The 26587-nt window shown below is 40.0% G+C and overlaps 1 protein-coding gene and 1 pseudogene across 10 annotated transcripts in view; both read left to right on the top strand.

Annotated features, from left to right (window-relative positions):
* Positions 1–26587, top strand: part of AUTS2 (activator of transcription and developmental regulator AUTS2) — a 1215639-nt gene that overhangs the window by 401501 nt on the left and 787551 nt on the right. The gene's annotated exons all lie outside the window — the stretch shown is intronic.
* On the top strand, positions 277–26574 carry LOC139179593 (large ribosomal subunit protein eL38-like; annotated as a pseudogene).

Raw genomic sequence — 26587 nt, 5'->3', positions numbered from 1 at the left:
CTTCTCAAAAGTTACACCAGACTTATTCAGATCACATTTTTCCTTTATGGAAAGTTCTAAAAACTTAAAAAAACTTGTATTCTAGTATATATTTTTAACATACTTTTCAACTGTATTTGTTAAAATGCAGTTGGAAGCATAGATGTTGTATAGATAAAATAAATAGTATATGATTGTGGATTTGTTTCAAACACATGAATCTAGGCAAATCCCTGCCTAGATTAATCCATATTCTTTTTCTCTCTCCCTCTCTTTCTATATATATATATATATATATATATGTGTGTGTGTGTGTGTGCACACATATATATACATAGTTATAAACATAGTTTATACATAGTTATAAACATACAATTGTTTTCTATTTTGCCACTGAGTGCTTACTTTGTGCCAGTTCCTATGATAAATGCTTTTAATGCTTTCTTATATTTATTAGATGAGTTTCTTATACTGCTTGATTGTAAGAATTTTTGTAAGGTACCTGTGAAAAACTACATATTTCCTAACCTACCCCTGACTACTGAATCTGGGTATTAGAATCTAAATCTTGAGTTTCCAATCTGGCTCCATGTGGAAATAACCTGAAACTGGAACTTTTAAACAAACTCTATCCTAGTCCATTTAAATTAGCGTGTTTACAGGGTAGGCCTGTGACCTTTAAACTCCTCTGATGACTCTAGGGGCTCCTCTGGTGACTCTTATACCTCAGTCGTAAGTATACAGATAGGGTGGTAGAGATTTAACGATATAGGTGGTGCTTATTATCTGAAAGTAGAAAATGAACTTTAGTCCATTTAATCCTTACAATAACCCATGAGGCACAGCTGGCATTATCCCTATTTTCAGATGAGAAACCAGAGGTTTGGAGAGACATGATATCAAGAATGGGTCACGAGTTCTTTTAAATCTTGTAGTCTAAGAGTACACTTAGTATCGCCATGCATGATCACAAACTACATATGAAATGCTGGTTTAGACATGGACTTAAATTGACCAACTCAGCGTGCCTCAGAGCCAAGTACTTGTTTGCCAAGTTCTTTTGTATGTAGACACCTGCAAATAGACATCGGAAGTCCATTTTGTAAAGTCAGTGGCAAAGAGAATGAGCTTGACATTTGGGATTTGTTACTGACCCACAGACTTGGGTGGACTTTGAGTGACTTAGAGGTCAGATACAATTTAATATTCTGCCATTTCTAGGGATTTTTCTGTGAAGCACTTTGGTTTGTATTTCATGATCCCTGCCTTCTCAGCCGTGAATTTCTTTTTGAATGCGTCCCACTCCACCACTTGTTTTCAAGTGGCTTTGTTGCAGGTGCTGTGAATGCAGAGGAGTGACTTGGTCATTCTTTCTCTGTAGAAATGATGACAATGTGGAGCCAATTTACCTCCAGCTATAAATATGACCACATTCACATTTTAAAAAACATGTCCTGTAATTCTAAGAGCTCTCTGAGGTGGGAGGAGGGGAACCTATGTCTAGCCTTCTAAATGGATGTTGCCCTTCAGTTAGAGCCCAGGACTTCTCCATAGTTTTCATGTATTTGAGCAAGTTCCTTAAAAGTGCTTGGTTCTATGGATTTGAAATTATTAATTTGACTCTTATAATGGTTTAAATAACCATGCTTGTGCCTCCATATGTGTATTCATTTTTTTAGCGAATATTTCTTGACCCATGTGTCAGGTGCAGTTCTAAATAGTGGGCTGATGATATCCAAACTAAGCAGGAAAAAATCTCCTGTCATTGAGCTTAGATTCTAATGAATAATGCAAGAAAAAAAAGTTAAGTACATAAATCTTTAAGTGTTTTGGAAGGTAAAAATTCTAGATAGAAAGCATGTAAAGAGGAAAACCTCTCTATGTAGTTGGAGAATAGTGAATTTTTTTTAATAATGCAGTCAGGTTGGACCTTATTGAGGGAACTTATAGCCAGGATTTGCTGGAGGTAAGGGAGTAGTAAGCCATGCAAATATCTGAGAGAGGTCACTTCAGACAGAAAACACCTCCACTGTCACCTCTCCTCAGTGTGTGAGGCTTAGCAAGGAGACCTGGGTTCTGTAAGATGCGTCTTACATGAAATTTTGCCATTAGCAACTACATGGATGAACTTGCAGGGTGTTATGCTAAGTGAGATACGTCAGAGAGAGAAAGACAAATACTGTTTGATAGCACCTATTTGTATTTGTTATATGTAAAATTGTACACAAGCAAATGCAAAACTCATGCCCAAATTGTTCTACTATATCAGTTGTATTGCAACACAGTTTTTTTTTTTTTAAGAATTAGCTTAATAATCAGAGCTCTCTGTACATAGAGATATGATCAGTCTAATATAATGACAGAATTGCAAACAATAAAATGAGTATAATTTGCAAAGGAGAGAAATGGCAGGAGTTAGAAGAGGTAAACAGTGGTGGGATCAAAATGATTTTTGTATCATGTGTCACTCACTAGGCCCTCAGATTGTGCTGTAATCATACTGTTCTCTATTCTGGCTTTTAAATTTAAAGAGCTAAGTCAAGTTTTTACAGATAAAAATGTCAGTCATGTCCAGTTGTACAAATTATTAGCCACAAAATTCAAAGAACAGCAGTGGAAAGTCTAATCCTAATGCACAGTTGAACATACCTTTCTGGGCTCTCATCTCAGAGATGAGGCTTTTGCCTTCTTCACCCAAAGGATGGTGTGGGAATTGTTTGGAATGAAGAAGCAGGGCAGAGATGTAATTCAACTTTGTGTTCTCCCATCATATTCTTATTCCAGTGGAGAGATGTATCTTTTCTATCTTTAGCTCAAATTATCAAACACAAATTGGAGCAAGGATAATAAAACCAGATGACTAGGAGAGTCCCATCTGCCCCCTCACCAACCTTTCTCTCTTCAGTGTCGTTTCTACCCATATTAGCAGATGGCACCAGTTCTTGGCCAGTGTCTCTAGTTATCTAAGGGATTGTTCTTTTGCCCGCCTCCTTTAATACAACAGTAGAAAAATTGGTCATGACTCACTCTATGCCCATTGGCCAAGGCTCTGATTCCTGAGAACTAGACAGAAGCTTGGAATTCAACCAAACCTTCTGTAATGCATTACAATGATCTGCCTGACAGCAGAAAGCTGGGTTGATTTAAACTTGAGCTTTTATATACTGGAAGGTTTGTTCAGTGCTGGCTAGAAAAAGCTAATAGTAACAAATCTCAAAAACCTTAAAAAAGAAAAAGCAGAGGCTTTCTTGAGTTTTGTTCTGAGAATGCTGGTTACTTCTAATGGTGAGTGGTGTAGCGCTATATGATGCAAATTGCAGGACTCTTTAGTTCCAGTTCTGCATTTGACCTCTCTGTAAAGGAAAGTGAGCTTCTGACTAAACATGGGAGAGTGAGATTTGACAGATGACATGGAAGGTGAAAGGTGAAAGAGTAGGTTGTGAGGGAGCATCTGTTTACTGCAGAGCGTGGAGTCCTGGCTCTTGAGGCCAGTGGATTATAGACTCACCATCATCTTTGAAGCAGTGTGTTTTGACTTTAGTAAAAACAGTGTAAGTAAATTCTGTAACCTTTTCTTTGGGTCCTGGACAGTATTTCAGAACAAGTGACAGTTGACTAAGCACTGAGAAAAAAGTACAGTCCTTACAGAAAGCCAGATATACCCTTCAGTTCTTTCTTTAGCAAGACTGTTGGACAGTAACTCAAGGGCATGTCATAGACACAATTCATTTGGACTTCAGCAAGATTTTTGCCTTGTCTTCCTTGATTCTATTGTGAACAATTAGAAAAATACAGGTTCGGTGGCATGATTATCAAGATATATAATTTCATTATTATTTCACTGGTTAAGAACATTTGTTTCACTCTGGATAGAACTAAGATCATTGCATAAATGCCTATCCTTCTGTCTATCATATTTAAATTTTGTCTTTGCAATGAAGCTGTAGTCACAAATGTTTCAAAAATAGTTCAGTCGCTCAGTCATGTCCAACTCTTTGAGACCCTATGAACTGCAGCACGCCAGGTCTCCCTGTCCATCACCAACTCCTGGAGTCCACTCAAACCCATGTCCCTTGAGTTGGTTAAATCATAAATATGCTGGGTGGGAAAAACAGGACACAGCTGGATTTTGACTATCTGGGTAGTGACCAAATTAAGGTGAAAAGGTAAGAGTTAGGTAAACTTAGGTTCAAAACCCAGCCATGAAAAAAGAAAATAGAGAGGGGAGACACAATTTTCAGCTGACACATTTAGTGAGTCAGCAGTGTGTCTTTCACAATAAAACTACTGGTGTTTTTGAGTACCTTAATAGAAACATAGAATGAAGTAGTGGATGTGTGCCTGTTTTGTGTATGTTTGAGGAGGAGGGGATAGATAGGAACATTTGAAGTAAGTTTTCCCCAGCATCACAGATAGTATTAATGTTCACATTCTGCACATTTTGGTGTATTTGTAAATCACCTCTAATCTTTAACAGAGAAGGCAATGGCAACCCACTCCAGTACTCTTGCCTGGAAAATCCCATGGACGGAGGAGCCTGCAGTCCATGGGGTTGCTAGGAGGCTGGGTACGACTGAGTGACTTCACTTTCACTTTTCACTTTCATGCATCAGAGAAGGAAATGGCAACCCACTCCAGTGTTCTTGCCTGGAGAATCCCAGGGACGGGGGAGCCTGGTGGGCTGCTGTCTATGGGGTTGCACAGAGTCAGACATGACTGAAGCGACTTAGCAGCAGCAGCTAATCTTTAAATTGAAAAGATCCAAATAGCTGTGAAAATTCATTGGATTTAAAAGCTGCTTTGGCAAGGGGAAAGCAAAACTGTACTTAAAGAGGGATTTTCAGAGAGTAGTTTTAAAGACATTTAACTTGTCTAATGTCAAGTTAAAACAATTTAAGTAGTTACAAGAACAAGTCCTTGTAGGGTGTATGAAAAATTGGTAGTCACATGAAAGTTTGAGGAAACTTAACAGAAAGCAACTTTCAAGGTGTAAGGTATGAAGTTTGCATATATTATCATGGGATAAGTTTAAAAATGTAGTCCCATATGTATGTTTTGCTTACCATATGTGTGCCATATACCGTAAGCCATCAGAGATTCAGAATTTATAAATGGCGTGCTTCCTGTTTAATAAAAAATAATTAGTTAAGGAGGAACTGGAAAAAGTTTGAAGGTTAACGGGATAAGAAATTGATCAGCAAGGCAGGTAAGAAAGGGCTTCGGAATTTCTCATGCTTCATTGGTAGAAATAGCAAAGATGAACTAGGATGAGAATCATGAGTCTGAGGTTTTGGCAGGCTTAGAAGCACAGCCTTTTAAAATTGATTTTTGGAAACTGCTCTTTATTACCCACTTACAACATCTTATTCAGATTTGTGGCACAGGTTCCTTCTAGTTGTAAAATTCACCTGGTACTTAGAGATTATCATTCTAATTCATTACTTTTATCCTGGAAAACTGGGACTTGATGGTCTGGTTACCTTGTAATGTGTTTGGATTTAATTTAGTTCACTAAAATTTTTATATTGATAGCAGCCTTCCCTGGGGTCTGTAATACCCTGGAGGTAAAGAACATACTTGATCTCAGCATTTCTTTAGGGCCTGGCCCTTTCCCTCGGACATAGTAGGCACCTAATAAATATTTATGAAAAAGTATTGAGATAAGTATTAAGATTGAAATCCTCATCATACACAGTAGAAAATCAAGTCTCTGGTTGTTTGTGTGGTCCAGCATTTCAGAGCAGAAAGGAGCCTTAGAAGGGAACACGTACAACTCCTCTATTTCACACATGGGGAGAGGAGAATTCCTGAAATTTAACAGGGGAGCTGCTGTCTGAATGTTGCAACTGGCGTGTTGTCTCAGGATTTATTGCTGATTCTCTTGGGACTCAGGATGATTTGGAGAAAGTTGAATCAGTATCTTCAGGTCTGTGCTGGTTTTTTCCTACCCTAGCACACCTTCAGCATCCAGAGTGCATTCCTCTTTAGTAGTTCCATCTCTTCTTGAACACGTGAGTTCAAACCCACAGTTTTGCTTTTATCTTTAAGTACTGTTTAACATACAGGCACTACACCATGCAGTGCAGATACCAATTAAAGGAACAGTTTTTTGTAACCAGCCTGTTTACAGTCTATATGCCTTGGTGGTGGTGGTGGTGTGCAGTGGCTGAGTCATGTCAGACTCTTTGCGACCTTGTAGACTGCAGCACACCAGCCTTCCTGGTCCTTCACTATCTCCCGGAGTGTCCTCAGTCTTGCGTCCATTGAGTTGGTGATGCTTTGGTGATGACCTGTTAATGTGATCCTGGCCAGCTGCTGGTTGTTCCTCAGTCTTATATCCATTGAGTGGGTGATGCTTTGGTGATGCCCTGTTAATGTGATCCTGGCCAGCTACTGGTTGTTTGACTGCATCAAACATTGAGTTACTTCATGTGATACTGTTTCATATTTATGTTTGGCATCTTGTTTTGTTCAGTCAACTAACGAAAAAATTATAATCACACATGAAAATTTTGTTATATGGCTCTTAATTAAAGCATAGAGTTGAAATGAGTATCAAGCGGATTTTTTTTTAATTGCAGAGAGTTTCATTAAATGTTTAAGTTAGGGTGGTTTCAACTATGAGTGTTAGAAAACCTAACTCAAACTTGCTTAACCAGTAAGGAAACTTATGGGGCCACCTCACCCAAGTCCAGAAGTGGGGAGGGCCTCAGGTAGGTTAATTCAGTGACTTAGTGTGTATCTGTCCTCAGAGACCTCATTTCTTCCTGTCTCATCTGTTTGCTTTCACAGTATCAGCGGCATCCCTAAGCTATCTGTGCATAGTTATTAGTGGCTGTCGGGGCCTCACGCTTTGCTCATAGCTAATTGTAGAAATGTGGGAGTGTGGGCCAGGGAGATTGAGAGAGATTGAAGGGAAAATGACTTCTTTCCCAGACAGAGGCAAAGATCTCCCCTCTGCCTCTGGACAAATTGGGGGCATGAGCATAAAAAACTGTCCTTTTGGGTTGGCGTGTCTGGATTGATTTAGGCCTGAGTTCCAGACCAATTGCTGGCAGAGAGGATGAAAGGACTTTGATGGGCTTAACTAGGCCTGGAGCTGGAGTTATGTCCTCAAGGGCAAAGCCCCAACACAGTAGGGGAAGGGTAGAATGAAGGTTGGGGAGTCAACCTCAGTTGGGCTTTGAGTGGCTCTCAAACCAATGATCACAGTTGGCTAAATCTCTTATCCACAGCAGTACTGGTTTCCTCTGTAAAAACTGTTACTCCAGACTGTCAGGATGAGAAAGGTACAGCCAAATGCATCAGTTATAGATTGCTTGCCTCTAACCATTGCTTGTGTTTTAACTTTGGTAAGTCAAGGAGTATGGAGTGAATGATCGTAAGACACTCCCCTCAAGGGAACTTGGGAATTGGTAGAAAAGCAGAAAGGAAACAACTGCTAAATAAGGTTTCTTGTCAAATGTGCAGTTCAGGGATGCTGACTTGTAGGAATTCAAGTTGGGTTTTTGGAGAGAACACAGCCTCTGGTATCCCCCAGCATCACTGGAGTGGCTGCTTTTCTTTCTTGCCCTGGGGTAAGTGAAGCATTTTGATAATAATTTAGTGCAACATGGTTTATAATTTATAAAAGGTCACTTCAGTTTAAAAACTTTCATCCATGCTCTGAGCTACCTAAGATCCAGCGCTGATCCTTAAAGGAGCTTTGGGGAGGGTAAGGAAAGCTTATCCATTCTCTTCCATTCTGCTGCTCATTGTGTGGCCATGTGCTCTTTGTGCCTCTTTGCCTGGCCTCTCAAAACTGAAGAAATAAAGGACTTTCTGCATATAGCAAGGTGAGACAATGCCAGGTCTGTCAACATCAAGGAAAATAAGAATAACAGGAAATTTAAAGGTCAGTTCAGAAGATACCTTTACACCTTGGTCATCATAGACAAAGGGAAAGCCGAGAAGCTGAAGCAGTCCTAGTCGCCTGGTTGGGCAGTGAAGGAGCTGAAATGAACCAGGCGTGCTGATTTGAACTGTATAATGGTTTAACAAAAATTCTTTTTAAAAAGGTGTGTGTGTGTTTGAGGGAAAAGGAGAGTGCTGGGTATGAACAAGGGTGGCGGTGATATTGTTTAGTCGCTGTCATGTCCAACTCTTTGTGTCCTCATGGACTACAGCCCATCAGGCTTCTCTGTCCATGGGATTTCCCAGGCAAGAATACTGGAGTAGGTTGCCATTTCCTTCTCCAGGGGAACTTCCCAACCAGGGACCAAACTTGCATCTCCTGCATTGCAGATGGATTCTGAGGCATCTGGGTGTAGTTGACTATAATTGGAGGCAAGATGATATAACTGTCTAGAGGGAAGAGTCTGTGTTGGATGCATGACTGAAGTTATCACACAGCAGATTAGCGCACTGTCTTAAAGGGCAAATAGAACTTTGACAGGTCAAAATGAGGGTGTTTCAAAAACAGACAGTAGTTTGTATAAAGCCTGTAGAGTCCTAAAATATGTAGTGTGAACATGCAGCAGCAATTTGGAAGATAGACGCTTACTCCTCGGAAGGAAAGTTATGACCAACCTAGACAACATTAAAAAGCAGAGATGTTACTTTGCCAACAAAAGTCCGTCTAGTCAAGGCTGTGGTTTTTCCAGCAGTCATGTATGGATGTGAAAGTTGAACTGTAAAGAAAGCTGAGCACTGAAGAATTGATGGTTTTGAACTGTGGGGTTAGAGACGACTCTTGAGAGTCCCTTGGACTGCAAGGAGATCCATCCAGTCCATCCTAAAGGAGATCAGTCCTGGGTGTTCATTGGAAGGACTGATGTTGAAGCTGAAACTCCAATATTTTGGCCACCTGATGCAAAGAGCTGACTCATTTGAAAAGACCGTGATGCTGAGAAAGATTGAGGGCAGGAGGAGAAGGGGACGACAGAGGATGAGATGGTTGGATGGCATCACCGACTCAATGGACATGAGTTTGGGTAAACTCCAGGAGTCGGTGATGGTCAGGGAGGCCTGGTGTGCTGCAGTCCATGGGGTTGCAAAGAGTTGGACACGACTGAGCGACTGAACTGAACTGAAGGGACACAGGAGGATAAAGGATCCAGGTGTGTCTGTTGGGATCACAGCATGTCAAATCCAAAATAAAATATATACATGTTGTGGTAGGCAATAGTGAGCCATTAAAAAAGTAAAAAATGATTTTGGGACTTTGTTTAAACAGCACATGGCAAGAACAGTCTATATTTATTTTACTTTATTTCTTGTAAACTGAACAGTGAATACTGTTTGAGTTCATGGGAAAGACTCACTCTCTCAGAGAGGGAACTTTGGGAAACGTTCTGGAGATGGAATCCAACCTGAGTTGTAAAGGTTGAGCTGACCTGATGGAGAACAGAGGGGAGTTTGCACTGTGTACCACACACAAGACCACGTAGGCTGATGGAGCCTGAAGTGATGCAATGCCCAGACATGATCTGTGACATCCAATAAAGCGTTAAATTTTACCCAATATAATTTTTTAGTATATTTTATGAGCATATTCCAGAGTTCTAAGAAAACTGGTTTTGTATCTTTAACACATGGGATAATGCTAAATGAGAATATTTTATTAACTTTGTATGTCAGTCCTTTGAAATTCTGACATTGGGCTGTGTGTGTATCATTTAGAACATTTCTGACTCCATAAACCCAGAGTTTAAAGTTAGAGAAAGGCGCGCATGTGGCAGTGCTTAGTGCCCTGCCTCAGGAAGCACCTCCCACTGTTTCCACGTGGTCGTTAGATGCCTGGGCCTCCCCATCCCCTGAACTCTGATCATCGCAGAGATTTTACTCCTCAGCTCTTTAGAAGTTCTACTCCAAATCTAATGTTAGTTTAACTGCCAAATGACGGAATCCAGAGCACATGGTAAGTATTACTTGAAATCGACAACTGGAAAAAGTTTCACAGAGGCTCACATGATGCTGTTTGTACGTTTTTTTTTTCTTCCACAGTGACACTTAAAATTCATCCCACATTGCCTGTAGGAGAGAGGAGGGGGAGAAGCCCTGTTGTTTGATAGCTTTGTATGTTCCTCCGAAGAAAGAGAGTGCTTGAAAAAAAGAAAGGCAGGCTTTCAGATGTTGTCTGAACAAAGATATGGAAATGTGAGACGAGGGCAGCATCTGGAGGTTTTCAAACACTGGAACACAGGCTGCACGCTTCTTTTGCTGTTGGAGGAGTGAAAAGCTGTTTCCTGTCATTTCCCATCTTGTCACTTCCAGGACCAACATCTTGCTACTTCTTGCACCAGCTGCTGTTGTTGTTGTATTTTTTTCCCTCTTCCCTCCACAGACAGATGGTACAAGAGCTTTGATAATGCTCCCCCCAGTTCTAAAGAAGGTTGCTTGTGTGGTACCTCTATAGAATGATCCTGTACCCCGATCACTCACTTTACGCCCCCGTCACCCACTCTATTCTGTTAGCAGAGTCTGAAGGAAGCAGAGGGGATCTGGTGGAGGCTTTTAACAGCATGCTCTCTCATGGCTGGTGGAGATGCCTTATGGAAACCTCACCTCTGCCAGGGCAGCCCTTTTGTTTCTGAGGTTTCACTCCAAAAGAGGGAAGAGGTGAAGAGAGTCAGCTTTTCTACCTTTGCCTCCGTAAGAACCAGGGATTTCTGATCGTGCTTTCTGTGTACTCTGAACCCAGAATAGGAGTTCTGACATCCTTGTTTCCCTCCCTAGATTTTAGCTAAGTAGAATTGGGCACAGGTGATGTACAGATGACCCTTGAACAACACAGTTGGAATTGTGCAGGTCTACCGATAAGCAGATATTTTCTAATAAGTAGGTACCACAGTACTGCATGATCCGTGGTTGGTTAAATCCGTGGATGCAGAACCACTGATAAGGATGGCAGACTGTACAGTTAACTTGGATTTTTGACTTTGTGCTTAGGGGTGGGGAAGGTGGGGAATGTGCCGATGCCCCTAATTCATACATTGTTCAAGGGTCTACTTTACTATCATTTCAGAGGGCTAGATATTTATCTTCAATTGCTCTCTTTACACCTATTACTTTAAATATTTTTCTTGGGTTTCTCAGTGAGGATCAGAACTTAGAAATGCAGGATACCTGAATAGATACATTGAGGAGATAATCGTTGGAAACAACTTTGGTTTTGTTTAATTTTATTGTATTTATCATTACAAAGTAAAAATAACAACTGCAAGTATGGAGCTTCTCCCTTCTTTTCCTCAGAATGATAGCTGTTTTTCCAAGAAGTAACATACTCTTTGTAGAAAACTTACAAATCTGTTATAGAAGAAGTAAAATTATCTGTAATTCTGGAATGATCACTCTTACCTTTGGTATATTTCCTTGTAGATTTTCCTTCAGGGTCATGGTATATGTATTCCTCTTGTTCACCAGAACAAAATGCTTTGGTCACTTGTTAGGATGGATTTGGTGGTAGTGATAGTGGTGGTGTAATGATGATAGCTAATTTCATCCAACATTTATTATATAGCAGTCACTGTAGTACATGTTTTACATGCATTGCACATTTCAATTCTCATATCAGTCTAGAAGTGAAATTGAAAATGAAAGTCTCTCAGTCGTGTCCGACTCTGTACTGTAGCCCTCCAGGCTCTTCTGTCCATGGAATCCCCCAGGTCAGAATATTGGAGTGGGTAGCCATTCCCTTCTCTAGGGGATCTTCCCAAACCTGGGTCTCCTACACTGCCGGCAGATTCTTTACCACTAGTACCACTTGGGAAGCCCATTAATCCAAAAGCAAGAATGAATTTATCTATATTTTAGACATGGGTCAAGCGGAGGCAGAAAAACACTGTGTAGCTTGCCCAAGGTCACAAAGTGCATGTAAGGTGAAGTCAGGACTTGAATCTGGATGGTTTGTCTCTGAAATTCATGTTGTTTACTATTTGTCCGTCTTTAAAAAGTCTGAGTATATTTAAGACACTTGATACATATTGCCTCAGGTTTCTTGGCGGGGGAGGGGGAGCAGGGTGCTGTGCTGGGTTTCCTCTAGCTGCAGCAAGCAAGGGCTGCTCTCTAGTTGCGATGTGCAGGCTTCTCGTTGTGGTGGCTTCTCTCGTTGTGGAGCACGGGCTCTAGAGCTCGTGGACTCAATCGCTGTGGCTCCTGGGATCTGGAGCACAGGCTCGGTAATAGTTGTGGCTCAAGGGCTTAGTAGCTTCGAGGCATGGTGGATCTTTCCAGGTCAGGGATTGAACTTGTGTCTCCTGCATTGGCAGGCAGATTCCTCACCACTGAGCCACCAAGGAAGCCCTGTAAGATTTTTTTTTTTTAATCAGTTCATATTTCCTACATTCATAAGATTGCTTATTGTGGCCTTGCTACCTTCAGATATCACCAGATGTGCTTTACCTTTATAGATGTTTGAAGTGATTGATCACTCACTTTTTCCATATTCGTTTTCTTACTAGAAAGATTGGACATTTTTCATGTGATATTGATCATTTGTATTTCATCTGTAAATTGTTCTGTCCTACTGCTTTTATTGGCTAGTTAAATTTTTTGTAAAACTTACCATACACGTTAACCCTTCATCTCATTTGTTTAAAATATGTTTTCTTCTGCTACTTGCTTTCTTATTTTTGAACAAACTACTTATATGACTGTTTTAAGTATGTACATGTCCATATATTTTTTTTCTGTATACCCCTCTCACATATCATCAATTTTAGCTTGTATTTTCCTTTATTTTATGGTTTTATTACTTGTAGACAACTCTTCAGTTCCTATCTGGAATTTATTTTAATGTATGACCTGAGGTGAGACCCTGGTTTTATTATATTATTGATAGGTAATCCTTTTTTGTTTGTTTTTGGAATCCATTTAAAAATTACCTTGTATTATATATTTCACTCTTCTGTGGTGTACCTTATTATATATTTGTTTCTTTTACCTGTTACCATTTGTTTTAGGCTATTTTTTCTTACTAGTTTAGTATAAAGGATACAACTCAGGAACAGCCAAGCGGAAACGATGCATGGAACAGGTACGGGGGCAGGGGTTGCACAAGTCAGGAACAGGGCAGAGCTTCCATACCCTATCCAGGTAGGCCATTCTACCGGCACCTCAGTGTGTTCACCGGCCCCAAAATTCCTGGACCCTGTCGTTTGAGGGCATTTTATGGAAGGTTTTAGTACATGCGTGTGATCGGTTAAATTGCTGACAGTTGGTGTGAAGATCTCCAGCTCTCCTCCTTGCCCCTAAATTGGAGGTGGGGATAGGTACGGGTGAAAGTTCCAACCCTGTACTCATGCCTTGTCTTTCTGACAACCAGCCTCCCATCCTCCTGAGGCTGTTTGGGCATCTGCAGAAGTTGTCTCAGAACTAAACCCAAGTGACACTCCTATCACTCAGGAATTCCAAGGCATTTAGAAGCTTTATGTCAGGAAACTATGACAAAAACCAAATATGTGTTTTATTACAGTATTGTAGAAAGTTCTCAATTTGTGGCAAATGAATAATTTGCTTACAGCACTGAGATTAGACATAACATTGGTTGACACACAAGAGGGCTATATTCTTTTCTCTGAATTGCAGCAAATAACCTAGTAGTAACCTTATTAGTAACCTAGGTGGTCCCAAAACTTTGATTTTATTTAAAGAAGGAACTGCCTCTTGCCTTTGCCTCTGTGATTTTACACACGTATTAGTACGGGCAGCAACCAGTAATAAGGATCTTCTATAATCAAAATGATGCCCCCTTGTTTTTGAGTCTTGTTTTACAGTACTGAAAGTGTTGTGGGTTGTACTTTTTTATTCAATCTTAATGATAACCCTATGATGTAACTTGGTCCAAGGTGTTTCATCTACTTTACATATGAAGAAAATGAGACTTGTACTAAAGTCTTTGCCCTCAGCCACAGGATTTGTAAATTGTGGAACTGGCCTCTAGTTTAGCTCTCCTGAGACCTGAGTTGGTATTTTGACTGGGTTAGTTCCAAGCCTTTCTGTTTTTTTTTTTTTTTTAGAGATTTGCATATCTACCATGTTCACCTTTAAAATATTGAAAAATTGTAGTTAAGGTGCCTACCTAAAATGACCTGTCAAAATATTTTTTTTCAACTGTAAAGTACTAATCAAATGTATGGCTTTGTCTTTATTATTCCCTGGGGACTAACAGATACTTGTCTTCCCTATTCAGTGGTGTATGATGGTAAGTAACAAAGGCGTATTATTTGCAAGCTTTATTTTTTAAAGTATATTTCATCTGTCATGAAGGATATTTTTAACTAAAAGAAGAAGCAATCTTCATTTGTCTTAGGTCAGTTGGAAGTGAATGACACTTGAGACAGAGTTGTCAAATTTGTCTTCTGCCCTCAGATTGCTAATCACGGTCTTTTCTTCGTAATCTTATGGAATAGGGTAAAAAGTTTGCATCTCAGTTTATAGTTAGTATTTTGGAAGTTTCATATTCAGTTGTATTCAAGGTAGTTCCACATATTTTGGTGGTCATTAAGGCTGTCTGCAAATATTTCAGCTCTTCTGTCTCTGTCTTCCGCTCTGGTCACATGGCCTTCTCTGGCCACTTTAACTTTGGGAAGCCATATGACTTACTTTGCTAATGAAATGTGAGCATGACTTCTGGGTGTGTACTCTACTGGGTGTGTATTCTCTTTTCCTCTGTGTGGGTATGTTCAGTCACTCAGACATGCTCAGCTCCTTGCAACTCTTTGGAATGTAGCCCACAGGCTTCTCTGCACATGGTATTTTCCAGGCAAGAATACTGGAGTGAGTTGCCATTTCCTCCTTCAGGGGATCTTCTTGACCCAGGGATCAAACTTTCATCTCCTATATCTCCTCCATTGCAGACAGATTCTTTATTCTGTGCCATTGTGAACCTCCTTTCTTTTCTGTAAGGGTTAGTTAATATTCATGATGTCAGTCACACCATCAGCTTGGATTCCTGAATGACTGTGAATAGGAGAACCTCTACTGACTTGTAGCAGATAGGTAATGTGAATGAGAAATAAACCTTTGTTATTTTCAGCCACTGAGATTTTGCCTTATCTAAACTGTCCTGAGGTGGGATCAGAGTATGTTTGTTATGCATCACTGAAATCTTCTTTTGATTCTATCTAAAGATCTTAAATTATACCCAAATTGGATACCCTCCAAAATCTCCAAACATGATGTATCCATTCAGTGGTGCTCAGGAAACAAAATTTTGAAATTGGGAGGAAAAGTTTATAAGGACGAGCTCAGTTCTAGGGATCAAAGCCATTGTTGGACAGCCATGGAGGAGATTTGCTTTAGTTACTTGAGTAATTTTTCACACATACTTAATTTTTTTTTTTTTAATATATTAAGATCTGCCAGATTACTAAGTAAATCTTACTGGAGGTATTTCTTTAAAATATTAATAGGAGCAAAGGCTATTTAGATGTTGACCTGAAATTAGGAAAAGGCAAGATTTCTCCCAAGGGCCCTATTTTCAACCATGACTAAGTAAAGCTTGGCAGGGGAGTGAAGGGGGCACCGAGGATGGAAAGGTCACTCGGCCATTTTGGCGGATGAAATAATGCGGAGTTCTGGAATTGGCCTGCACCCGATGTGCTTGCGGAAGTGAATCTGGACAGAGCAAAGCTGGAGTCAACCAGGTCTCTTCTCCTCCTTGTACTTCCCTTCTTCCTTGTTCTGCTCCCTCATTTCTACCCTCATTTCCTTGCTTACCTCTGCAAAGAGACCTTCTTTATGGACACGTCAGTTTATTGTTTAACTCACAAATGATTTTTAACATCCATTTTCCAGGGCAAGTCATGTAAAAATACAGGACTTTATGGTGTTGAGAGGTCAGAAATTAAGAGTTTTGCATACTTGGTTTTGTCTTCACGTCCCTTCGTTGTCTCACTTGCTTTTACTTGGTCCTCAGCCTCCCCTTTTCCACTTCTCCCTTGATCGTTCCTTAGCTTGATGCCCACGCTCCTTTCCTTTGTGCGTCAATCCCAGTGTTAAGGAGGGAGGGGCAATGTCCAGGGGCACAATGAAGATAGTCCTGTCGGCATCCTTTATAGGTAATTGTACATTAATGGTGTTAGAAGACTTGCCTTTACCTTTGCAATCAGGAAGATCAGATTAAGCTTAATATCTGAAAGCACTCCCCGCTGACACTGAGACAAAATTTTTTTGTCCATGTACTTCAATTGAAAGAAAACTCTTGATATGATCACTATGTGACGATGGTTTTTCAGATCAGATAACTGAGTTGTATTTATAATTTAAGGTATTTCTGCTATGGGGATAAAAAAATCAAACAAGTGGTAGTTTAACAAAAGGATTTTGTAGAGCTTGGGTTATAGAGAATTAAGTGCTGGTAAATAGGTTTGTGTGTATATGTATGTGTTTTGTGGGCATGGAGAACTTAGGAGAAAGAATATTTTATACAGGAAATTTCCATATGGTTGCTTTTTATAGACATTAGCTCATTTCAGGGAAAACACTCTCTACTGGAAGAAACTGGAAGCATTTAGTTCTCTTTAAAGTTTGGTGCAGCAAGGGGTAGAAATGTGGAGATGCAGCTGGAAACTGAAAGATTATTTTTGCCACAGGCTTGCAGCTGTACCTACCTGTGACGCAGTGAACAATGATTTGATTATTAATCTTTCTGTGACTTGACTTATTAATCTTTCTGTTACTGAAAACTTGCTTCCTTTCCTAAAGCTGGTGGCAACAATTTACTGACTGTCTAAACCTCGAGGACTAACTTGGCTTGGGAAAATAAATCCGGTCTCCTGAAATTCATATCCTGTTAAACTGAGAGCAGCCAGCAGAGATGAGAAGGATCTCTAATGTGGGAACTGGGAATTCTGCTAAAGCGAACATCACTTCCAGCTCTCCTACATTCCCCCATGTAGAGGAAGAACTATTGGATTGAATAGTTCTTTTAGTAACCTCACTGTGTATTCCTCTTTTCCACATTTAACTGACTTAATGAAACTCAGTGTTGACCCATGGAAGGCAGAATGGGAGATGGACATAGTTAGGATGAACTGTGGAGGGAGCTTTCAGTTTCTCCTCTTTCTCTTGTCTTTTAAGTCCTGTCTGACTCTGTGACCTCATGGACTGCAGCACACCAGAATTCCCTGTCCTTCACCATCTCCTGGAGTTTGCTCAAACTCATGTGCTTTGAGTCAGTGATGCCATCCAACCATCTCATCCTGTCTCACCCCCTTGTCCTCCTGCCCTCAGTCTTTCCCAGCATCACGGTCTTTTCCAGTGAGTCAGCTCTTTGCATTCAGATTGCCAAAGTATGAGAGCTTCCAATGAGTACTCAGGGTTGATTTCCCTTAGGATTGACTGGTTTGATCTCCTTGCTATTCAAGGGACACTCAAGAGTCTTCTCCAGCACCACAGGTCGAAAACATCAATTCTTTAGCAGTCAGCTTTCTTTATAGTCCAACTCTCACATTCGTACATGACTACTGGAAAAACCATAGCTTTCACACTATGGACCTTTGTTGACAAAGTGATGTCTCTGCTTTTTATACGCTGTCTAGGTTTGTTGTAGCTTTTCTTCCAGGGAGCGAGTATCTTTTAATTTTATGACTGCAGTCGCTGTCCTCAGTAATCTTGAAGCCCAAGAAAAAAGTCTGTCACTGTTGCCATGTTTCCCCATCCATTTGCCATGAAGTAATAACTATATTAGCCAAGGACCCCTATTGTCTTCCTCAGCTCTTGCCATTTTGGAGTTCCATCTCTACAGTTACTTATTCAGCAGATTTTTTCCAACTAACTCGTTTTGGTTTTTCTTTTTTGCCTAAACAAATTTATTTAAAAAGAATATTATGTCTCTGTAATAGACAGATGGCAAGTATCACTTGCTGTAAGACAATAACTGTAAAAATGAAAGTAATAACAAGCAAAGTATTACGAGATTCTAGTTAGATATTGTTCCCCATGGAAGACTTGACTGTGAACTGAAGCCCACTCTCTGCTCTCAGGTTAAACAGGAGCTTAGAGAGACAAACATCTTAAATCCAGTGAAGCACCAAATGAGGCGTTGCTCTTAACTAATTAGGAGGATTAGAAAGGAAAGGCCTATATCCAAGCAAAATCGTTCCTCTTAACTCTTGTGCTCTTGTTTTCCGGGGATGGTTTTGATGGTGGAAAAAAGAGAACTTAAACACAAAACTTGCCTCCTCAGAAATGATCGAGGTCTTCTCATGTGTCATTGTCTACTCCGGTATTTCATCCAGTTCTCTAAGTGTATGTGTTCAATGAATCAAGATCTCAATACTGAACTTAGTTTCACTTGCTTTTCTTCTGAGTACTGTATTATTATTTCCTCTTGCTCTCAGATTTTCAGTAGTTCTCTCATGTGCTCACTGACACACAAGGCCTTTTGCTTCCTTCGCACTTGTGTACAGACATACGTGCCTCTTCAGATGACAGGTGATTGTAGGGAGATACCGGCTTGAAGTGTCGTGTTCAGTAGGTGTTCTTGCCGTGGCGTTGGCACAGGAAGTTTCAGGTTACGTTGCCCAGCAGGTAATCGACCTGGTGCAGTGGAACCAGTGTGGATAGCTTCCCAGGGCTTGTTCCTGCAGGTGACTCCAAACAAAGACTTTTCAAACAAGCTGCTTACTGTTACGTGGTGTCTTTCTTTTGAGGCAGCCACAGTTTATGCAGGACTAAACTGTTACCATTTTATCAGAAATTGAAAACTATGAACACGGTGTTTCTTCTGCGTCTCTTAGGGGTTCTGTGTCCAGCTGTTCTGTGGTGCTAGCAGTTTCATCTGCTTTATTGTAACCAAGCAGCACTGGCTTAAATGTGAAGAGATGAAATCTGGTGGCTGCTCTCCCCTGCCCACTCCCCCCAGAGTCCTGTGTTACATTTGTGTTTTTCCGAGGCAAGAGCTCATATGGCTGTCTCAGCTGAGAAGGCAGTCTTAACTTGTCCTTATATCCCCTGTTCCCATGATAGTGCCTGATAAGAATGGTCAACAGTAAGAAGTGAACAATTTTGTTCAGTCTTCACCATGAGCCAGATACTGTGACTGAAGGAATGATCTCGCTTCAGTTCAGTTCAGTCGCTCAGTTGTGTCCGACTCTTTGCGACCCCATGAATTGCAGCGCACCGGGCCTCCCTGTCCATCACCAACTCCCAGAGTTCACTGAAACTCACGTCCATCGAGTTGGTGATGCCATCCAGCCATCTCATCCTCTGTCATCCCCTAGCCCTCATTAAAATTTAGCGAACTGGGTACTGTCATTATCCCCACCTTTAAAGATGTAGATGCAAAAAGTTGAGGTTCAATAATTGTACAAAATCTCCCAGCTGTTAAGTGACTGAGCTGGAATTTAAGGGCAGATGTATCTGAATTCTGAGTTCACATTTGTAACCACTGTAGATAACGTAGTATGATAATCTCCTCAATAAATGGCAGAGTCCTTTTACCAGAAGCTTTACAAGGACAATAAGAAAAGAATTAGTTGAAGTGACACAATCCATGTTGTGAGAGGATTTTCTTCTTGATTCACAGTTCATGCAAAGAAATAATATGCACTGACTATGAACAATACACCAAACAAAATGAAATTTAATTCTCGAATGAATTACCCGTATCTCCTTTTAAGCAAAATTATTAAAGCAGTTAAGTGTCCATGGCTGAGGCAAATGTCTCTATTGTAGTTCTGTCTGAATTTTATTCTGTAAATATTGATGTTTTTCAGCATCAGCTGGTCATCATTTTTTGCCTTGTGTTTAGACACAGAGGGTTGAATTCTCAATCTCCCTGCCTGCAGTTGTTCAAAACTCAAATTCAGAGTAATGTCCATATTTGTAATTATTGCAGCTGTGAAGCTGAAACAGGACTACTTGGTTTCAGAATGTTATGATTGCTTCCTTTTGGGAGAAAAATTTCAGAAGCATGGAAGGCAGATCTCAATATATTAAGAGAACTATACAAAGACTTTAAGTAAAAGCAGAACTCATACTCTAAAATCAGTTATTAAAGAAAGAAGAAAGAATAGACAGTTGTTCTAATGGTCAAGGAAATGTTTTCTCGGGGATAGAGGTGACTTGTTACATTAAAAACAAAAGTGAGGGAAGTGATCCTCATTTTAAGAGGATCACTTTGACAGAAATATTCTGTGTTAATTTAGTGACATGTAATTGACTGAGGGGTGGAGTTTCTATATTTCCTTCTGTATATTACCTCGGCCTCCTTTTAGTAATATTTTTTCATTTAACGATTAGGATTGTGTGGTCGGTAGTTCTAGTGAAGGTTTTGGGGATGGAGAGGTGACTATAAAGTGAACCATTCTGGTAGCTTTTGTGGGCTAAAGTTGATCTGAAGAGTGCACACAGAAGCCGGGAATTCTTGATGCTTGGTCAGCGAAGGACTGTAAACAGGGTGTAATCTCACTTGCTTCTGTCCTTTCATTCCTTTCTCTTCACACATTGTGTGGCCCCACCATGGAGAGAACGGAAAGTAATGTCAAGTACATTTCACTGACAAACTTTTTGATATTTTTATAGAAATGGGTATGATACACCAGTAAACATGACATAGTCTGGTGGTGTTTTTGAGCTGGTATGTATGATAGAGACTGCTGAGGCAATGACATAAAGCCTCAACTTCTAGGAGATTTCTGTGTCTCTAGCATTATGCAGCAATCTAGGTTAAAGTTCAGTACATTCCGCTGCTTGAAACATGGCCAGTTCAGTTTAGTTCAGTCGCTCAGTCGTGTCCGACTCTTTGCGACCCCATGAATCACAGCACTCCAGGCCTCCCTGTCCATCACCAACTCCCAGAGTTCACTCAAACTCACGTCCATCGAGTCGGTGATGCCATTCAGCCATCTCATCCTCTGTCGTCCCCTTATCCTCCTGCCCCCAATCCCTCCCAGCATCAGAGTCTTTTCTGATGAGTCAACTCTTCGCATGAGGTGGCCAAAGTACTGGAGTTTCAGCTTTAGCATCATTCCTTCCAAAGAAATCCCAGGGCTGATCTCCTTCAGAGTGGACTGGTTGGATCTCCTTGCAGTCCAAGGGACTCTCAAGAGCCTTCTCCAACACCACAGTTCAAAAGCATCAATTCTTTGGTGCTCAGCCTTCTTCACAGTCCAACTCTCACATCCATACATGACCACGTCAAGGACATAAAATATTTAGCCAAATCAAAGATTGTGTTAACTTTTCCAAAATGAATGTAAATTTTATTTTTCTGTGATTTCCCAATAAAACCTTTCTTTATGGGGAGAGGGAGAGGTTGGGAACAGGAGGATGGGAGATTATCATACATTTCAAATTATATTGATCAGAATCAAGTTTAGCTTGCTCCGGTATGTAAATTAGAGATTTGTGGTTGAGTGGAATTGATTTTGCTGAGACTAAATTAATCACAGTGCTTAATCACTGTAACCTTTAAACATTGCAGTCTTGGCCACAGCTGCAGGGCACAGTGGTGTTCCTCTGAGCTTCATGCTGTCATTTCACGAAAGGCCGAATGCCCGTGACTTGTGCAAACAAGGATTCCCACGAATCGGCTTCAGAGCTGGTTCTGTGCCCTGCAGAGGGTTAGATGGAGAATCTCTCCTGGGGCTGCTATGGCCTGTTCAACCACAGAAGGCTTTCTGTTCATATACAAGTATTTCCAGATTTTTTTTCTCCAGTAAAGTCAAATTGGCCATCATAGCTGAAGTACCTACGGAAGGCAGTCTTTAGAATGAGATTGGAAAACACTCAGTTATGTAATTTTTTTTCTTCTTCTTTTAAATATTTTTTTAAAAAACTGATCACATTTGGAATTATTTGCAAGGGTGAAGTGGACAATTTGGAAATAAATTCAGGAATGAGAAGGTTAATTGACTCTTCAGAACTCATCCTGAGAGCCTGCAAGGAAGATTGAGCATAGAATCTAGGTTTTGTTTTTTCCCCCAATGTTCTTTTCAGTTCCTTGGTCTCTGTTTCATGCAGCCTCCCCACATCAAACCATCATCAAGCCTCCCATAGAAATGCAAATCACTTTCCCAGTTTAGTTCCTATATCTGGAAATAGTTTTTGTGTGTATGTTTTTTTAACCCCTTTTGGGGGCTGTCCATGAAGTTTCTCAGTATAGTATCCTTTTAAAATTTTTTCTGTAACTACCATCCTTTATATCTTCCTTTTTGCTTTGTGTGCTGAATTGTGCATTCACAGTTGAAGGGATTAAATAAAGCATATTCAGTGTAATAAAGTGCAGCTGGACTAGTCGTCCTTAAAATCAGCGAGCATCTGGATTTCACAAAAACCGTACCTTATATGGACTAAAAAGTATACCAGGGACCTGCTTTAACCTCTTGATTTTATAAGTCAGGAAACTGAGAGCCATAAAAGAGAAATGACTGTTCAAGATAACTTATTATAGCCAAGCTGCGGCTGAAACTTCACTGATTTTTCTTTTTCTTTTTTTCTGTTTAAATCTCTTCTCTATGTCATTGACTCTTTTCTCGGCAAAAGAGATCCTGGTTTTCCAAGTTTTTCATAACCAGATTCCTTATAAATAGCAAGTAGTGCTCAATAAATCTGACTTAATTTGTGGTATATTCTAATATGACATGAGATCTACTTGCAACTTGCTTTGGTGAGTTGCTTATGGTAGAAGAAAGAAGTCTGAAGTCTTACCTTTAAAATAGTTTTTGTGGTTGTCCTCCCCTTTTCTGTTATACCCTAGTTTGCCTAACTTCATTTACGTTTATTTTCATTGATGGGTCAATAACATTCTTAGTAAGAGAAGAGTTGAGGTGTAATGTAATGGTTTGAACACAGACTCTGAAGTTGGAGCTTCTGGGTTGGTTCAGCCTTGGCTCTGTTACTGTCACTGTTACCTTGATGAATTTAGTTAAACCACCTGCCTAATAGAGCTGGTGAGACAGTTAAATGAGCTCATAACAGTTAAACTTTTAGACTAGTGCCGGACATGTATGAGTGTTCTTTGGATGTCAGTATTATTGTTACCAGATGATTTGTTGATATAAAAAATTCACATAACGGTTTCATGTGATTTGTGGGGCATACAGCAACATATTTTGGATCTCTTATTCCATTGGTTCTGTAACAGCTCCTCCCCTGATGAATCTCATCAGTTTACCAGAATACCCCATCACTTAGTTCTAACACTGGATTTTCCTTCAGCTTATGGTCATGTTCAGACTGGACACACACTAGATCAGTGTATATCCATGATGGATAAAGGAGGAAGGTAAAAGAGACTGTTAGTTCAACTTGATTGTGGAGCAGTTCTTCCAAAATTATTTGTGAAAGTCTACTCTTTGCCAAACACAGAGACTCACTGATAAATAGGACATGTCATCTACTTGAGATTCCGTTCCTCTACGCAGAACCTCTGTCAGGTTCCTGCCACCCACTTATACCTCTTCCCACACTGAAACTAAACATTGTTTTAGAAAGGCACTTAATGGAATGTAATACCAGGAAACCAAAACTGTGGAGTTGCCTTTTGAAGAAACCCTACTTCCATTCTTGCCTGCATCCCCACAGGGGTCAAGGGCATCTCTTAAGATCTGCTGCCTAGAGTTTCCTGAAAGTTGGCAGTTTAAACATTCTACAGCAATCAGCTGTTGTTTTAACTCCTCAGATGAGAGACTGTTAATTCATGAGGGCAGTGACTATGTGTAGTTTATTATTATATTCACAGTATGTTTGCACATCGGAATAGATTTTGTTGTTGTTGAATGAATCTTGAGGGCTCCAAAGGGTAGAGTCCGTGCCTTTTTATCTTAGCCAGAATTCTCATGCATGGTTCCCACTTCCCTTTTTCTTTCCTGCACCCTCTGTCCCCACCCTCATGAATTTTTTCCCAACTGAAAATGCTATAGGACAGTTTCTAGCTTCTCTTAAGGTCATCCATTGGAAGTTTTTCTTTTAATTAACTGGATTTTGTGTCTATCAGAATTAACCAGCTTTTAAAATATTTTCTCTTAACTGGAAGGTTATGTTCTGAGAAGTGTGAAGCTGAAAGAGAGGGAAGGAGGAGCAAGGGAGAAGAGGTTTTTTTCTCACTGGGTTGAAAAGGCCCCTTCCACTACTCCAGACTGGGCACCCCAAATTCATTACTCTCAGAACTTTATTTTCTACATGGCAGCATGCAGACAGAGCAGAAGTGCTTCACACATTGACTGTAGTAAACTAATGTGGAAAGGGTCAAGCTATGAGATGGGTTAGGGGTAGAGTAGATAGGAAAAGTGACTTCATAAAGCTGTGATGCCCAGAACTTAAGGGCTTACAGCATGTTCTTCCCTGTGCTCCTGGGTCTGTGTTTTCTTGGGTCACTGCCCGCCCCTGCCCCCGCCCCCACCTTGTATTTAATCCTTGTTGAATTTTTCGAAATTGCCTTGTTGATTTAAGATTACCCAAATTTGCATACCACCTTCAGCCTTGCTTTGCATCCTGAAGGAAAGGGAATGTGGATTCAGATACACAGGTTTATCTCTGACCTTTAGCTAATTATTAGATTGAGATAAATGTGTGGGGGTGACAAATTGCCTTTAATGACATTTAATCTGTAAGCTGACATTAATGTTTGGTTTGGTGTCCCAGTTTCACAGAGGCAAAAAGCATGGACTTTTATCTTAATTTGACCTGTTTAAAAGGTGTTTGTGGGCGAGTGTCAATTTCTGATTAACTTAATGGCATGTTTTACATGGAGAGCAATCAAATATTGATATAAGAAGAGGCCACTAGACAACATATTTCCCAATCTGCCATAATTGGTCAAAACAGCAGAGGAAAGGAAGAGTTGCTAGTAACTGAATCGAAGGAGAATCTCACAGCTGTCCAAAATCCAGGACTGAGGAGTAAATCTGTAGGTAGTATCTGGGAGAAGCCTCTGCTTGTTACTATTTATGACACAGATGCTGTTCCCTGAACTTTTGTGGGTGTTAGGCTAATAGATTTTAATGCCTTCATGATTCAATAAATCACTTCAAAGAGGACAGTTAAGCAAGACAGCCATTCAGTTAAAGGAGTGAAAGGCCTGAGAAGTAACATTCCTTGTGGGTGTAGTGCTGAATGGTTTGCTTTTTACTGATTAACTCTTAACTAACTAAGCATTTGTACAGGCAGCCCTCTAACAGGTGATTTCTTGATGCACTTTGACTTCAGTGTGTGTTTTTATTAGATCATTATCACTGATGATGAATAGATCTTTATTTCCAATCCTTTGGAGAAACAGAGAAACTTGAGTTCAGTGAGATCATTAACAACTGTGTCACTTTAAAGCCAAATGATAGCTTTGCTAGTTCCTCACAGCATTCATTACTAGCTGATCTTCCTGGTGAATTTCGTTTCCTTAAATTCCTTTCTGGAGATCAGAATGGATCTGTGTCACTCTGTTTCTGTGTGAAGAGATGGTATGTTGATGGAAGGAAGGAAAAGGTTCCAGGATTTGGAGCCTGCTCCCTGTCAATTATGTGACCATGAGCAACTGTCTCAACTTCACTGGCCTTGATGACCTTATCTGTAAAGTGGGGGCAATGAGTTGGTTAATGCAAAGCACTTAGAAAACTTCCTGGTCCACAGTAAAGATTTATGGATGGTGTTTTACTTATTTATTTATTCATTTATTTTGGAATTTTGTTATAGAATTGGAAGCAACATTCACTAAACTAAAACTAAACACTCTTTAAATTCATTGAATTGATTTGCAAGTGAAATAATAAACATACTAACATGAGACTCTAGGGGATAGATTCTGAGTTAAATCTATCTGGGTGTCCATTCTGCTGCAAATCCAGGCCAACCAAATATAGCTTCTGTACAATTAAAAGGATGATGACCCATAAAGGAAAAACTGTAAGTCAGAGATCCTTAAGAACTTTTCCCTCTATCCCTGTTATCTGTAATGTCTTTATATAATACCTCAAGAGAAACTTCAGTGACTACAAAAGAGGGTTATAAACTGTATTTAGATAAGACTGTGTTTAGATAAGAATGTATATATAAATCAAGACTAATTTCATGGGCAGACAAGTCTCATTGAAACAGATGAGAGTAATTTTAGGAGTGCGTTTACACTACCGCCAGGGTTTTTCTTTTCATTTTCCCTTACAATTTTGGATTCTTAAACATTTTATTTTAATGATTAACATTTTTGCCTGGCTTTTAAGTAAAGACCAGGGGCTGGGTTGAAAAGGAAGTTCTGGCCAATTTACTAGAAAACTAAGTTACTTTAATGTAGTCAGCCTTAATTATATCTTAAAATAATTTTGATGCAGCAGTATGCCTTGATGAAACAAGCAGGTAACGGGTGGCAAAGTGAAGCAAGTAGGTAGTGAATTGAGATCAACATGTATTATGTGACACTGCAATCAAACTATAAACAATGTTGCTTTAAAGCCTCTGAATGTTGGTTAACTTGGTTAGGGCAGTGCTGTGAGCAAATCCATTAATTATAGAGTAATTACACAGCGAGCCCCTACCTCTTTAAATAGTTCCACCTAATTTATGTTTTTCTCTCCTCTCCTTTTATTTCTCTTTATTTCTTCTCTTCGTCTTTATCTCTGTTGGTCTGTGGGTCTGTTTCTCCCTATCTCTGTATGAGTTGGTGTTCTACAGAGAAACAGAACCAATAGGAGGG

This window comes from Bos indicus, chromosome 25 (genome assembly GCF_029378745.1).
Source record: "Bos indicus isolate NIAB-ARS_2022 breed Sahiwal x Tharparkar chromosome 25, NIAB-ARS_B.indTharparkar_mat_pri_1.0, whole genome shotgun sequence".
NCBI lineage: Eukaryota > Metazoa > Chordata > Mammalia > Artiodactyla > Bovidae > Bos > Bos indicus.
The sequence above is the reverse complement of the archived record's forward strand: the minus strand, read 5'-3'. Positions and strand labels throughout refer to the sequence as shown.